This window comes from Eublepharis macularius, chromosome 3, assembly GCF_028583425.1.
Source record: "Eublepharis macularius isolate TG4126 chromosome 3, MPM_Emac_v1.0, whole genome shotgun sequence".
Lineage (NCBI taxonomy): Eukaryota > Metazoa > Chordata > Lepidosauria > Squamata > Eublepharidae > Eublepharis > Eublepharis macularius.
In genome coordinates, this window is record NC_072792.1 from 166,843,429 (window position 1) to 166,861,073 (window position 17,645).

Genomic DNA, 17,645 nt, shown 5'->3' on the forward strand with positions numbered 1-17,645 from the left:
CAGGAGATTCCCCGCCCCCAGCGGGGAACTGGCAACCCTACATACAGTCCAGCATCCAAATTAGACATTTTCTGCAGGACACTTGATCTCTGTAGTCTACAGATCAGTTATAATCCCAGAAGCACTCCAGACTCCACCTGGAGGCTGGCTGCTTTATTCCCTGGTCTGCTTCCTTACCTTGTGTGAAAAACAAGATGGCTGCAGTGGATGAAACCATTTCAAAGGCAAAAGAGGGGAAATAACTTCCCCCAATTTTCACAATAAGATCTATAACAACCAATGGTGATAGAATCAATGGTTTTATGAAGCACCAACTTCCTGCTGGGTTTGTTTGGTCTATTGACAGAAAATAAATTGGAGGGGGGGAAATAATTTAGGCTGGGGGAGAAAGGGAGTTGTTAGTGCAAAACATTTTATGGCTCTGCAGAGACCTGTAAAAATTTTAATTGGAAATTAACAGAAACAATTTCTGATGCCTTCAGTGGTTTTTCAGATGCTCTTTTTCAGTTTTCCACGCATCGGGGCTTTGCATCTGAGATGTAACCAAAGTGTCTTATTTCATTTGTTAGTAGTAAAAAAAAAATGAAGATGGCTTTAAGAAAGCAAAGATAAGCCATTGGTAGAGCACAGTGCTGTTTTCGGTACTTTCACTAATATATCTCTCTGCTAGTGAAGCAGAGGGGGACAGCGGGAAGTCTTTTGAAATGCAGTTTTCTGATTACTCTAGCAGCACCCACATGGCTAATAAACTGCCAAGAGAAGTTTCTTCTCTAACAGCGAACTCAAGATCCCTAAACTTCTGGGCAACCATAAGCTATGATAATTTCACACAGAACGCTCCTTTCTGTGCTGCTTCCTGCTTAGGAACAGCCATGTTACCCATCAAAACAGCAGTCTGTGGAAAGGCCTGTGTGGCAGGGGTGAGTAACGGTTCCCAATTTAGTTATTTATCGCTTTGTTTCCTGCTCATTTCTACTGTTGTCAACAGCTTCATTTCAAAATGGGAGCAAACGGAACTCTTGTAGGTTCAGAGGGCATAGTCAATGCTCAGAACTGACTGTGGGAACTGAGGTTATGATGAGCATTGGATGTAGCCCCATAAAAATATTCGGGAAGCAGCCAGTGACATTACGAACAAGGCAACAATGACAGATGAGGAGGGTTGCCAGGTGTCTGGTTTTTCCCTGGACAGTCTGGTTTTTTGCCAGACTGTCCGGGAGAAACCTGGCCGGCGGGGGGGGGGGGGCACAGTGCGCCCCTGGGTGCGGGGTGCGCTCCCACGCCGCAAGAGCAGGCAGTGGCAGAGAGAAAGGCGGTGGTTTCAAGAGCACACCGCTCTCACTGCTGCCGCCACCGCCTACTTTCTCGCCACGGCCGCTGCCGTTGCTCTGCAGCCAGCGCCAGCAGGGTCAAGGGGTGTGGCGGCAGCGGCAGCAAGAGAGCAAGCTGCAGTGGCCACGGCCTGCTCTCTCATTGCCGCCACCACCACGCCCCTTGTCTCTGCTAGCACAGGCAGCACAGGGGCAGCGACAGCAAGAGAGCGAGCTGCAGTGGCCACAGCCTCCTCTCTCTCTCGCTGCCGCCACTGCCACCGTGCCCCTTGTCCCTGCTGGTGCGGGCAGCACAGGGGCAGCAGCGGCCACAGCGTGCGCGAGAGCTCTCTTGCCGCTGCCGCTACCTGTGTGCTGCCCGCACCAGCAGGGACAAGGGGCGCGACGGCGGCGGCAAGAGAGAGACAGAGAGACAGAGAGAGCCCCATAGAGAGCATTCCAGTCTCCCGCTGGGAGACTTGAGGGACCTGGCAACCCTACCAGGAAGCGGCCAGCCCCATTTTCTGCCTCCTTGAGCGTAGGCTCCCTGATTCCTGGTTCCTGTTCTTTAGGAGGTTTCCCTCCTTGCTTGGGGTGACATTCGTGTCATTGCTAACTCTACTGTATCACTTCTGGGTACATCCAGGAAGTGACAATAACTAACTTTAGGAACTGCCAGAAAGCCTATAATAAAACCATAGAGTTTCTAGAGATTCTTAGAGCTACCCATTTTCATTTCTGGGTTGTGCACAGAAGTGATGAATTGGCACAGAGGCAGACAGAATTTTTATTTTTATTTTTCTCCTGACAGAGCCATGCAGCCACAGGAGGCTGGCAGAAGTGTTGCAGAGGCCCCTCAATCTGCCTGGCCACTCCCGGCTGGGCCGCGCAGTTGCAGGAGGTCAGCAGGAGTACAGTGGAGGCTGCCCGGGCTGGCTGGCTGCTCCAGGCTCACACGGCCACAGGAGGTCAGCAGGAGTGCCGCAGAAGCTGCCCAAGTTGCTCAGCCACTCCTGCTGGGGCAATGCAGCCACAGGAGTATCATGAAGGCTGTGGGGAAACAGGACGGAGGCATCCGGTGTTTTGAGAACCTTTTTTGCTGGATAGTTGCCCAAAATACCAGACTGTCTGGGTGAATACTGGACACCTGGCAACCCTAAACACATATACAGCTGAATGTGTGACTGAAACTGCACATTTATCTAGGTATTGGTCCTCCATTTCACTTGTAAAGTAAACACACTTTAGACGTTTCTTACAAATGGATGTACCCAAGCCGAGGCAGAATATAGATGCATTCACTGTAGCATGGGAACAGGGCTACCGACTCTGTTCAATAAGTTTGTCACGGTCTTTCTGCCCGAAGAGGGGGAAATGCGGCCTCTGCCTGTTTGCCAATTTAAAAAATATCATTTTTTCCTGTAAATTTGAAGAGAAATGAGAACAGGAAGGTACTGAGTTATATTCTTACCTCTTTATAAATGGGTACTCTTGTCTCTTTATAAACAGAATACTGAAATAAATATTGATGGATAATACTAAAAAAAGATTTATTACCAATAATAAATACACAACTGTTAGTTTTCATTCACCATTGTGTTCCCCACCCCTGCAACCAGCCCATAAATATCTGGGACTCATAGAAATGCTTCTGGATCATAACGCATGACTTTTCCAGGCAGACTTGAGATCCAGTTCCTATACATATACAAGCATTAAGCCCACTTCATTGCAGCTATATCTATTTCCTCTGTCAGTCCTAATTCTACACAGAGGTTTTCTGAAAGCTCGATTGATTTTTTTTTGTGGTGTTTTATATCTTTTCCAATGGTACTTTTATCAAATATTATAAGACTGAACTCTTTTTCACTTCTGACCTTTCTCAAACTTTGCCTTATATTGATTTTCTGTATTGGATGGAGCTACTGTTAAGCCCAGCCAGTCTGAGCAGGGGGAGAGAAAAGGAATGTATATTCCATAAAGCAGTCCGAATGATGAGAATTTCTTCATAATATTAAAATGCAGGCTTACCCAATGACATTGCTTAGTTCCGGGCACACAAAAAGAAATGCTTTTTAAGACAGTATAGACTAAAGTGATGGGATTCCCTAATGCAAGGTGGGGAAATGGATACTGCTTCATAGAGGATAGATGGTTGAGGCCTGTTAACATTTGCAGTAGAATGTGTGCTAATGAAGTGATAGGAGGATTGCTAACCATCTGCCAGCTACCCCCTGGCAGCTCCTGGAAGTAAAGCACAGTGACATTGCAGCAATGCTCTGGGAATTCTCCTAATCTCTATGGAAAATGCTATAGAGATTTGGTAAATTCCTAGAGTGTTACCATGACATTGTGACATCAGTTCCGAGTACATGACATCTCAGCATTGCGACAACGTCAATTTTCCCTTCACCTTGCTTCCACTGCTCCAGCAAGCAGCTATGGGAACCTGGAGCCCAGGGATGAGAGGTGCCCTGCCATAGGAGGAGACCAGGCCACCCTAGAATGAAACTTACAGTTTCAGACTGCAGGTAGATAACCACATTTTGGGAACATGTCTATGTTAAAACATGATTAAAATTAGAAAACAGACATTGTAAGTAACAAGAGGAGAGTAGAAGCTTTCTCCTTGCTGCTTTCTGTTAGTATAGAGTTGCTGATGCAAAAGAACATTTAAAATTAGTTTCTCTCATGTGCAGTCTAAAGTGGCACAATCCATTCTACCACCTCAAGATTCTACCATGTCATTCTAATGCACCAGTCCTCAATGGAACCTGCATGTTTCCCTGTTCAGGATAAGTTTACCTCTGAACACAGGATTCTGGGGACAAAGGACTGAGAGGGGGGGTTGTTCGAAAGCTTCAGTAGGGCTGTTCCGCCACACATGTGTAGCCAGACTTTCCTGCATCTCACTGCAAACCAAAATGCTCCTTGGAATGCTGTTCGTGGGATACAGGGGACCCCCAGGAACAGCACTGGGGAGGGTGCATCTTGAGCTGCATTGGGAGTTGGAGGCAATTGAGTTGCACTCCCTTCACAGAAATCCTCTGCTGATTTCAATGGGTTTAGTCTGGAGTCACTCTGAATAAGATTGCATTATAAACAGGCCTATGATTTGATCTAGAAAGACTCTTCTTCAGTTTTCTCTTTAAAAAAGACTTCTAGGTTTGATTACTGACAGGGGTAAATTATTCTCTGACAGCCAGGTGGCATAATGTCAGCAGGGGTGGCATTGTCAGAAAAGACTCCTTTGTGGGTATTGCTTCCCTCACTGACAACCTCTGAATCATTTGTGTCCTAACAGCACTTACCTTCCCCCTTATCAGTCACCTCCCATGTTAAAACCATGTATTAAAGTGAGTACCTCAGCCAAACCTTCCCTGAGGCGATATTAAACACTCTTTTTCAGCTGAATGATTTTCTGTCAGCAAGCAGATCAAGCTCAGTAGGGGTTCATTTGAAAAGAATTGTGCTCCATCCGTAATAAATTAAGTCACGGGAATCAATAGCATTGGAATGTTCAGGCAGGTGTGTGCATGCGTTTTTCTTTAAAAGATAACTAGGGCAACTACTACTTAAAGGAAAGAAATTAACCTGGCTTACTGGGGGGCGGGTTATAGTTTGGATACTAGTTTAGCAGATTTTAAAAGAGAGGGAAGAGAAGGTATGCAATGAGGAAAGAAGGTGCAAAAAATTTGTTCCAACCCCAGAAAAAACTATGGCTGAGTTGTGCAGCGCCAATCACTGACTGCAGTGGGCCCAGTTACACCTGCAAGGACTTGCAGGGGGCTTCTCATTTTCCCTGGTATCCCTTCCCCCATTAGTTCCTCTTTCCCTCCTCTTGGCAACCTCCATCTCCTCACCTTTTCCTGCTTCCTTTTCTCCTTCCAGCTTACCAACGAACCTACATTTTATCTGCCCCCCTCTTCAGCTGTATTTATTCTCTATTTGCTTCATTTATACCCCACCTTTCTGTGCAATGGATGTTCCACTCATGATCCCAGCTGGTGAAGGCGGGAGGGGGTGAGCATTTACACCTACCACACACCTGATCCCAGTAGGGTAAGGGAGGCGGGCATTGCCACCTGCTCTGCACCTGATCTCAGCCACATAAAGGGGGAGCAGGCATTGCCTCCTGCTCCACATCTGATTCCAGCTGTTTGAAGGGGCGGGCACTGCTGACTGCTCCATGCCTGATCTCTGCCAGGTGAAGGTGAGTGATGGGCATTGCCACCTGCTCCACTCCTGACCCCAGCTGGGTGAAAGGGGGTGGGCATTGCCACCTCCTCTGTGCCTGATCCCAGCCTGGGCTTCCCGCCATGGCATTCTCAACAGGACAGGCTGCCTCATCTGGGCTTCCCTCCACAGCAGCGCCCTCTGGAGGTGCACCAGGGTAGGAAGTGAGTTGTCTGGAACACAGTTAGCCTTTTATATTGTAGGGTAGTAGGATAAAATATGTAATTTTTTTATTTGTACAATTTATTGGGTGTCTCTAACTTAAGATCAGCAACCATAAAAAAATTATACATTTTATGACTTTGTTCTTCTTGTGATGTCTGGAGTAAGACAAACCCATCTGGTGCACTTCATGTTGGGGGTTCATACAACATAAATTTTTCAGTGGGCTCAAGCCCCTTTGGTTACTACAGAATACTGTTACTCTCATTAGTAGCATTTATAGAATGTTTAGGTTATACATACTCACTACCGGAGCTTCTTGGAGGAACGGCAGGATACAATGATTGGCCCATATCTACCACATGACTTTCAGGGAGACAGGATTTGATAGGAGACAGCCAATGTGCTTAGTGGTTAAAATGTTGGACTGGGATCAGGGAGATCCAAGTTCTTTTTTTTTTCTACAGCGGAGAAATTTTATTTAAAAATAAAAGATATAACAATAGAAAGTGCATAAAAAACTTATACAAACACTACGTTTGAAATTAGTTTGAAATTTATACAAGCACTGCATTTAAAATTAAATTAAACTAATAGAAAAATATATTCAGAGTTTTTCATAACTAAACGTAATTGTGTAATAGCTCTCCTTTTCCCTCCTTGGTTACTTGTACAAACTACAATATCAACTTTTTCAGTTAGTCATTTCCCTGTGTTTTATATTCTTATCTTTATACTAAGTTACCTTAATTAATGTTAATTTTGCCTAAGTAGTCCAATAAGTCTTTCCATTTCCCCTAAAATTCAGCTATTGGTCTATTATATACATAAGTAGCTAATTTGGCCATTGATGCATATTCATAAATCTTATCTATCCACTCTGACACATCAGGGCACATATCTGTTTTCCATCTTGCTGCTGTCGCCATGTAGCGGAAAAGGGCCATTTCCACACGTCTTCTCCACCTCCCGAAAAACAGCACAAAACTTACGGAACGACGCGCCTTCATGGCGCAATTTCCCAACATGACTTTGCTTCGTGGCGCAATGACGTCAGAAAACGCGCTACAAATCAAAGTCATGATGGAAAATTGCACCATGAAGGCACGTCGTTCTTTAAGTTTTGCGCTATTTTTCGGGAGGGGGAGACATGTGGAAAAGCCCAAGGTCTCCTTGTTCTTTTCTAACATTAATTGGTAGGATGTTTAACAGCATGTTTTTGGATTAAGCTCAAATCTGAGTTTGAAAATCTTCTGCCTCTCTTCATGTATCTTTATCCAATATTTTCTCGCTTTCTTACAGGTCCACCACATATGGTAAAATGTTGCATCCATGCATTGACATTTCCAACACTGTCCACTATAACCCTTATTGATTCTCACAATGTCTTTAGTAGTGTACCATCTTAAAAACATTTTATACCAGTTCCCTCTTAGTAACTGACAGCCTGTAAATTTTATATCCTTTGTCCATAGATCTTCCCGTAGGTTCATTGGAATAGTTTCTCTCTCTCCAAAATTTTCCATCCATTTTATCATACAGATATGGTCCATTTCTCTGTGGTGTTGCAGTAAAATTTTGTAAATTTTCCCTAAGAGATGCTTCAGAGGGAGATCCAAGTTCGAATTCCCACTCTGCTGTGAAAACTAGCTGGGTGACCTTGGGCCAGTCACTCTCTCAGCCTTACCCACCTCACAGGATTGTTGTTGTGAGGATAAAGTAGAGGAGATGAGAACAATGCTGTAAGTTGTTTTGGTGAGATAAATATCCAAATATAACTAACTTGGACCTCCTCAGTCCAGCACCCTAACCATTGCACGACACAGGCTTTCCTTACGCTGTACTGAAATCTTTGAAGACTGGCTTATCAGAACAAAAATCAGTACACATATACACAATGCAGTTTCCACCAGCCTGACTTCAGTATCCTTTTCTTGTGTGGGGCCGGGGGAAGGAAGGAAACTGAGTATATTGCAAGACATCATAAAAAATGAGGCCTTTCAAAGAACTCATATATTTATTTTGGACATAAACTGTAAAGTACAGCAACTTACAGAAAACTGTGAGTTTGAAACTGGCAGCTGCCACTCATTGTATGGAAGATTAGGCGTGCAAATGGAATCGTCTCATAATGTGTAATAGGTGCCATCGCGACACAAATTGCAGTTGGAATGTGGCATCCTTTCATTGGTCAAATTCAGTCCATTTTAAAGTCTTCCATCACACCTTTCCTAGAAAGGAATTAAACTAATGGCCTCTGAAGTCATAAAGAATTACATTCCATAATGACCAATTTCTCCATTTTATATAATCTATCAGAGGACAAGTATTACCTTGGGGTATAGTTTACACCTTTTTATCATACAATTCCCTGGTAGTTATAGGAGTCATATAAATTTTTTAAAAGAGCCCTCTCTAGAGTGACGAACACCAAATGGAAACCTCTTTCTGCGATCGTTCATTCTCTTTTTGACAGTTAAAAATGAAGTGAAATCAAAATTCTATGGTGTAATTATGAAAGATTTAAACAGTTAAATGTACCTGTCTAAATGACATGACCACTGTTGGCATGAAAAGAACTGTCCTATTGGCTTGTGTAAAGAGATGATCTTACCGTGTTTGAAATTTTAGAGCATACTTATATTAAGAGAATTGATGTTAACCATCCTCTTCTTGTACTCTGCATCAGGAAATATGTCTCCTCTGATGGATGTTTCACTCATACCCTAAAGGATGTGTTTGAATGTTAGCATTATTCATCCCTTCCACATTCAGAGAGCCAGTTTAGTGTAGTGGTTAAGAGCGCGGGACTCTAATCTGGAGAGCCAGGTTTGATTCCCCACTCCTCCACTTGAAGCCAGCTGGGTGACCTTGGGCTAGTCATGGCTCTCTGGAGTTCTCTCAGCCCCACCCACCTCACAGGGTGCTTTGTTGTGGGGATAATAATGACATACTTTGTAAACTGCTCTGAGTGGGCATTAAATTGTCCTGAAGGGCGGTACGTAAATCAAATGTTGTTGTTGTTCAAACAAATTAGAAATAAAAAGATGATCTTGACTGAAAAGTTCTAGATTCATAGCCCCACTCTAGAAGAGACCAAAGCTATAGAGCCTTCCAGGACTGTCTGAAAGATATTTATACCCTCCTTTTCCACCCAATGGGGACCCAAAGGGGGTTACAATATCAGTTCCCCTCCTCAATTTTATTCTCACAGCAACAATCCTGTGAGGTAAGTTAGGCAAAGAGAGATTGACTAGCCCAAGGTCACCCAGCAAGTTTCCAAAGTAGAGTGGGGATTGGGACCTGGGTCTTCTAGATTTCAATTTGATAGTCTAACCACTACACCCCACTGGCTTGGCACACAGGGGACCTTCAGAGGAGCAGTGATGGAGTTGCGTGGCCAGGAATCTCCTGAGTGTCATCCCATAGCATGCCATTCAATGTTTCGTTGGTAGAAGGGTTCGTTCACCTGTTCTGTCCACTTTTGCCTTACACAGCAGCCCGTAGGATTTTTTTTTCCTCCAGTGGACATTTGTTTGCTATTTAAGAGAACAGCATTTGGCTACAGGCAGACCACAGGAACGGCTTTAAACTTTACATGTCCCCTTCTACGTATCTTGGTCTTCTCTCCACCTTTTATATATTGCCATTATTTGTCAATGTCAAATACATTTGCAGAGTCTTCGGGGTTTTATTCTGTTGTGGTTCATATATAGGAATATATATAAAGATCTTTTTAAACAACATTTTGATAACTTTTTCGTTGCGCTTGAGCATATCTCTGGGCAACAACAGATGTTTGCTGCTTCTGGTTTGTGTTTATCTAGTGAAAAACCCCAAACTATTATTACAGATATTGAAGTGTCATTCTTGATAGCTTTTTTCCCATGGTTTCCACTTCAGAGTGCTTGCTTATTTAAAACCAAGAGATGGAGGTAGGTTCCACTATCAGTTCTCATAAGAAGAAATCAAGGTACATTTTAATACATATGACACAGTATGTATGTTTGAAAGTCTTGAAGGCGCAAGCCAAAGGAATGCAAATTGGCAACAATTCAAAGGATAGGACATGGAGCTGCCTCAGAAAATGATGTCTTCAATTTCAATTTCTGTTCCAGTTTCTCATAACAAGAGTCCTTTTCAGATGTTACAATTACACATACCGGGAGGGGTCTACCAGCTGTGCCTAATGGAAACATAATGGACTGTGCAACCCGCAGTCCTCCTGGTTGCCACATTGTGTAAACCGGGGCAACATGCGTATTTACCATGTACACCTTCGATATACACAGTGACAGTTAGATTTTTTAAGATTTGCGTTGGCATATACTGAGGCTATAGGTATGTGGTAAATATGTGAGTTGCTCCTGTTCACACAACCCAGTGACTACTTCTGTCAGGAAGACCACAGATAGCATGCAGTCCTGTTGCCCAGTTGGTAGGCTTCTGGTACATGTAATCGTAATATCTTAAAAAGAGCAGAACGTACCTCATTGTGTGATGTGAGATCACCACTATAGACTCCTTTGACTTACCAATTTGCATTTCTTTAAGGTGTAAGAAAATGTCAAGATCTGCATTTCAATGAATGGATGTGGGAATTGGGGGAAACTGGGATACTTTTAGCAGTTAAGGAGGAACTGATATCGAACATGTGAATGTATTCAGTTTGCGGAGCAAAGTGTAACTGTGTGAGTGAGTGCATGGAAAGTTGGAGGGGGGGGCACATGAAATGAGGATCACTTGAGCATCTCTAGGTACTTAGTAATGTGTATTTCCACCCTGAGTGAGCTTTAAACCTGGGTTTTCCAAATCCTAGTCTAAAATTCTAACCCAGGAGTCCCAACCTTTTTAAGCCTGCAAGCATCCAAGGAATTTGAAAACAGGGTGATGGGCACAGCCACAAATTGGTGGCAAAAAGAGGTGGAGACAACCACAAAATATCAGGGCATGAGGTCATGCATAACTCTAATAGTAACTCTTCAACATTTCAGACAGAAGCTCTATTTAGCAGGATGCCTTTTTAAATCAACATAGTGTTTTAAAATATTTTCTTGCATCCAAATAGCTTACCTTTAGTCATGCAGTGAGGATCCTAGTGCTGTGCTAGCAGCTGCTGCCGAAACACCATTTTTAAAGATCTGCACAGCCTATCAGATCTCCAACAGACATTCAGAAGCCCTCCTGGACAAAAGCCCCATCTTGCCCCACCCACTTTCTAAAGATACTTGGAGGGTGCCAGGAAAAGTGTTGGCAGCCACCATGGCTCCCACAGGAACCAGGTTTGGGACCCCACTGCTCTAACCAGTACACCACACTGCCTCTCAAGATTTTCTCAAACTTTGTCTCCAAAAAGACTTGTAATGCCAGAATACCATCTCACCCACCATCACCATACCTTTCTCTTTTATTTCCCAACACCGTTTCAAAGGTAGTGTGAGGGGGACGTCCCAGGCCCTTTTCTGCAATTGATCCAAAAACAGGCTGTGCGGTCCTCCCTGTTTCTGAACTGTGGCTGCACTAACTGCTTAACGCCATAGTGCTTGATTTACCTCTGAGATCTGACTGATCTATGGTCCTTAGATGGAAAGGCTTGCTATAGTGCACACCAGAGATTCATGACACATCAAAATGATGCCTTGCTTGTTTCCTGTGTTCATTTCATCTGGGTTGTAGAATCACTTTATCGTTAAAGGAAACCAGCTCATACATGTTTAGAATGCAGATCGGCAAGGTTCCATCACAAAGGGATGGGGGAAAAAACACCTGGAGAGCCAACCCATAATAAATAAACACCGCGCAACTTTTCACCAGGAAATTTTGAAACCACGAACGGGAACCCCCTTAAACATAAGTAATTATCACCACACCTCCCCTGAAATATCGTGCTCAAAACGATTCAACGAGAGATGAATGTTTCCCTCAACCGCCATAAAGTCCTGGTTTTCAATTTTTGATACAATTAAGGAACACTGTAAAACAGGTTTATGATCTTTTTGCTCTGTCTGAGAAACAATTATCGCCGTGTTTGTGTACACAGCCATACATATCCATTTTCCTTGTTATTAAATTCTGGCTTAAACTGTGGTGTAATGAATTATGGCCTCATCTGAGAGTTTCATTTGTTACAGGGAATAGTGTCCATAAAGCATGTTGTACTTTTAAAAACCCTTTTTAATCTCCTTCCCCCTTGTCACAATTTGTCACTCCAGTACATACACTCGCGCACACACCATACAGCGTGCTAAAAAGAATCAAATTATTGCTAAGCATCGCTGTGTCTTATGTACACCTGCAACAGCTCAATCCGATGCATGTTTACTCAGAATTAAGTCTCACTGAGGTCACCCCAGCACACACATGCGCGCGTACACCATACAATGCACTAAAAAGAATCAAATTATTGCTATCTAAGCATCACTGTGTCTTATATGTAGCTACAACAGCCTGATCCGATGCATGTTTACTCAGGAGTAAGTCTCATTGAGTTTAATGGGACGTATTGCCAAATGAGTATGCATAGTTTTGCACTCTTGACTCCCCCCACAACATTTCCTGCACCTGGACTGTACCCTTTCAGAAAGAATTGCCTCTTCAAATGCTTCCTCGTTCCAATCATTTTCACCTCTCCTCAGCACCTATCTAGCATATTAGACTGAGCTGGAATCCTGCATCCTAACAAATTTACTTAACAGCTTGGTTTTTTTGATATGTGAAAAACATTCAAATTAACAAGTTTTCCATTTGCATTCACAAGAAGTACTGACCCAGAAAGGCCATGCCATATGGGTGGATTTGTTTTTGTCTGTCTGTCTGTCTGTCTGTCTGTCTGTCTGTCTGTCTGTCTTTCTTTCTTTCTTTCTTTCTTTCTTTGCTTGCTTGCTTGTCAGTCACACTGCACATACAGATCAGCCCTTGGTCTTCTTTTTTTCACCCTTTCCAAACATACATAGTTATTGCTGATTTATTTGGTGTACATGCTGAAGTGAGCCATTCCAGCAGGGACTAACAATGACATGCATAACAGACCGTAATCTGAAGTAGAGCAGACAGGAGTGAAAGGCACAGGTGATCAATGAATGGTGCTGTGTGTCTAGATTTTAAAAGGGCTCAGAGTTTGGACGTCAAAAGTATGCATGTTTTTCACCAGCAATCCAAGAAGGAACGGTCTCAGAATCTGGTCCAATTGAATTTCCTGATTGCTTTGGGTCTCCCTAGAGGTGCAGACCAAGCCAGGTGAAAATTGAACACAGGGGAGTCAAACTTGATGAGATGCTGGTGTGCCCATAATTGTATCTCCAACATGTTTGTATTGCTCAATAGCTGGTATGGAAGGGGGGCAGAACAATTCAGATTTGGACCCCCCCCCCCGCCCCAGATGAAAGGGTAATTTAAATGGGTAATGTCAGGTCTTGTCAGGTAGAGCCCCAAGCACTTCATCACCTCAGGGTATGAGTTAAAGATACTTTATTGATGAGATATACCAGTATCAAGATGTTCAGACAGGAGCATTGGCAGAAGTGACGCAAGGTGGGCAAGCAAGGTTCATTGTAGGGGGACATTCCCACCCCTGGGAAAGGAAGTCCATTAGGGTTTTGGCATGAAGTGCCCAGGAGCTGGGAGAGGAGGGGGAGAAAGGAGGGATGAGCTCATCCCAGTTCTGAGGGAGGATGAGACGGTTCCGGCTGGAACTCCAAGGCCACATTCTCAAGCCCGCCGAGAAATCGAAAGCAAAACACCTGCAAGATAAGCAGCTAACAGCCAAGCAGCAACTGTGTCCCCTTTGCACATTCTCAGAGGTTCAGAACATTATACAAAAGACACTCGTGGCGGATATACTGGGGTATATCTGACAGGTAGCTATGTTGGTCTGCAGTAGAACAGCAGGATTTGAATCCAGCGGCACCATAGAGATCCACAAGGTTTTTAGAGTGTAAGCTTTCGAGGGTCAGTGCTCCCTTCTTCAGACAATCTTCAGTTGCAAAGCCTCTGAAAGTGGATGGCAGGCCATCCATCCCTAACACTAACAGCATCCTTTTCTTTCTGACCTCTTCTTTCTTTCTAGTTTTCTTTCCATCGTTGCAAAAATAATGAGGAGGAAAAAGCTGTCTGGCAACTAGTAATTTTATGACAGTACATGGGAGAAGTGGGTGAAGCTGGAGAGTAAATGGAGAAAATACGAGAGAGTCACGGTAACAAAACCGGAAACAAAGAAACCACACCGTGATCGACTAACTAAACAAAGCAACAAAGTTGTTACTTTGTTTAGTTAGTCGGCCACAGAGAGGTTTCTTCATTTTCAGAGAGTAAATGGGAGCTGTTCAGCTCATGGAAAAGCAAAAGGAGGAGAGAAAGAGGTGTGTGTGATGGCAGGTTGTGTCTTCGCACTACTCAGTTTGGTGTAGTGGTTAAGAGCGTGGGACGCTAATCTGGAGAGCCGGGTTTGATTCCCCACTCCTCCACTTGAAGCCAGCTGGGTGACCATGGGTCAGTCACAGCTCTTCCAGAGCTCTTTCAGCCCCACCCACCTCACAGGGTGATTATTGTTGCGGGGATAATTATAATAACATACTTTGTAAACCACTCTGAGTGGATGTTAAATCATCCTGAAGGGCAGTATATAAATTGAATGTTGTTGTTGTTGTTGTTGTTGTCGTTGTTGTCATTATCGTTGTTATTCCTTCAACAGCCCGACCTCTTGCCCAGCCCCCCGAAGTGCCTCACTACGCTCTACCTGCTGCGGGAGATGTAATGCACTCAGCTATTTAATAACAACAACAACAACAACAACAACAACATTTAATCTATATACCGCCCTTCAGGATGACTTAACACCCACTCAGAGTGGTTTACAAAGTATGCCATTATTATCCCTACAACAAAACACCCTGTGAGGTGGATGGGGCTGAGAGAGCTCTGGAAGAGCTGTGACTGACCCAAGGTCACCCAGCTGGCTTCAAGTGGAGGAGTGGGGAATCAAACCCGGTTCTCCAGATTAGCGTCCCACGCTCTTAACCGCTACACCAAACTGCTTCTCACCTCTTTGCCGACATCTGCCATCTTCTTGCATTTCCTCAACCCTGTTCCTCCTTGCGCTTTCTCCATCACTGGGGCCAACCCTGGATGGGCAACATCTACCCACTCCCAAATCACCAGGTTCTGACCAAGCCAGAGGTGGCAACTCTGTGTATACTGCAGTCCCAGTTCAAAGCAAGAGCCCACATGTGGAAACTGAAAACAGCACATGAGTCACATATGAACTTTGTTCCCAGGTTGCATCTAACCTGGTGAAATCAATCTTGTGGACATGAACCTCAACTCACCAGTCACTTCCAACCATCTGCTACAGATACCAGGGAATTTGCCTGGAATTCTCACCACTGAGTCCTTCCTGGTTCAAAGTTGTCTGAAGGGTTTGCCAGCAGCCCTACCTACCATATAATTTCCTTTCTGCTGTTGTTTGGCTCCTCCGAGCGATGACCAACGCAGGCCTCGCTTTCTTCTTTTCACTCAGTAGAAATCAGAAATGATTCTTTTGAGCTCTGTCAAATTACGCCCACATCTCTGGATCAAAGCTGCGATCAGTGTTCAACTTAAAGAGTCCTCTTGTGCACATGGATGTCAACAGCGAGGTCATTTGTCAACATAGCTGAGATTGTTAATGGCAGGTCACTCAGTTAAATCCCTTTTCAGATTTCTGCAGTTAGACTCATTTTAGAACTCTTATCATTCTAACGCCTGCTGGCAGTCATCTGCTGAGTCATTGGTCTGGGATTTGTTTGATATAAAATCCCTTTTTATTCCAAGCAAAGGCAGTACAAGAATTTTTTTTCAGACTACATACACACGCACACTACTGCAAAAGTTTGTTTTAGGAGGTATAAGTAAGTAACCGTAGCTTACACAAATTCATTTAATTGGGTCAGGATAAGAAGCTAACTAGCTAAATAGAGCTCTTATGCAAATGGAAACACAAAGATTGATTGATTGATTGATTGATTGATTGATTGATTGATTGATTGATTGATTGATTGATTGATTGATTGATTGATTGATTGATTGATTGATTGATTGATTGATTGGATTTCTAGCCTGCCCTCCCCACAAGCAGGCTCAGGGCGGGTTACAATCATAGATAAATTACAACAAATAAAACCAGTAAAATACAACTCAGTACCAACATGGATTTCAACATTCCAGGTGGTGCACCCTTCCCCCTTTCCCCGCCCACCATACACAAGGGAAGAAAAGGGTGGAGGTGTGGGTTGGTGAACCTCTAACTCCTCAAGATCATCACAAGTAGCCCTTCTGCTACATCTACTTGATGATATCCCATCCTGTGTTTCTCCTTGTGCACGAAATAGTGCAAGGTACATTTCCACCCCCCAAAAAATCTTTCTGACAATGACCTTTGGTCAAATCATACGACCCCTCCAAATTAGACTGTAATGACTGCATCAAATTGTCTTTTTATACACAGCAGCACGGATCGGAAACAAAAAAAATCAGCACTTGAACTTACCGTAGTTTTTGCACCAACAACATTGCATTAAGTGAAACTTCTCATGGACTATCTCATGGTGGGATCCAGCCTACAGAATGTAAAGTATTTGGATGAAGGATTCTTAAGCACAGCATTACAATGTTTTTATTAGTTAATTAGCAGATACTGAGATCCATTAAGCTGGCAGTAACAGAACTCTTGCTCGGGGCCAATCAAAAGCCGTCATACACAACTCTACATCCAGAGGTTGTGTTTTTCTAAGATTAGCTTCTAGAAGTTTCAGCTTAATCAGTGTTAAGGAGAAGGTATGGGCTCTGTTGGCTAGACATGGACAGAAGACCAGGCACCCAATATATATATATTAGGCCAAGCCAATCTTCCTCTTGACTGCCAACCAAGTGGAGTATGTTGCACACCCCACACCCCTCTCTGGAACCTGTGTCACTATTCTACTCTACAGCCATGATCTGATCAGAATGTGAGCAGCAAAGCCAATGTATGTAAAGCGCTTTGGCCCTGTCTCCATTAAGTGCATTGGCCCCAATTCGGGCATGGTGCCTCAACACTTACCCCATAATGTGGAACATAGGGTTGCCAGACTCCAGGTGGTGACTGGAGATCTCCTGACATGACAGCTGATCTCCAGACCATAAAGATCAGTTCCGCTGGAGAAAATGGCTGCTTGGAGAGTGGACTCTATGGCATTATATCCTGCTGAGGCCCCTCCCCTTCCCAAACTCCACCCTCTCCAGGCTCCACTTCTAAATCTCCAGGAATTTTCCAACCCAGAGCAGGTGACCCTAAATTTACATGCCCTTTGAATGCAGATAAACATGTAGCAACTCTCTGTAGGAGGGGATGGGACCAGCTTGCTTGGTTCTGCTTCCCCCTCTGTGCACTTTTCTGCATAGGATTCCCCTGTCAGTTCTGGCCCCGTACTCCTTCAGTTTATCACCTGCTTTCCATGTGCATTTTTGCACCCTTAATTTTTGCTTTGGTTTTATTTTTCTTTCTCTTTATTTTTCTTTCTCTTACTTTTGAGACCACTTTTACCCCAATCGTTTTCTGGAAGCCAGTTTTTAGTCACCTTTTTTCTCCCGTGCAATGTTTCTTTCTGTTTTCTTTGTCCAGCTCATTTCCACACACCTCCTACCCACTTGGGGATGATTGGACTGTTCATTGTCAAACCATTCCCTCTCCCTCCACCTCCCCAAGAGGAAGGATTTTGTTTTTTAGCTTTCTTTTAAAAATTAGACCCTTACATTGAGATAGTAATATGAACAGATGCAAGACATTTTTTTAAAAAAAGCAGTTCAACAAAGCATGAAAGGAGGTATAAAGGAGATGGTCAGTCTACAGAGTGGCAATAAAGACCTCTGATTTTATGCCTCCTTGTTATGTTTTGTTAAATTGCTGTCAAGTTTTTTTCCTCT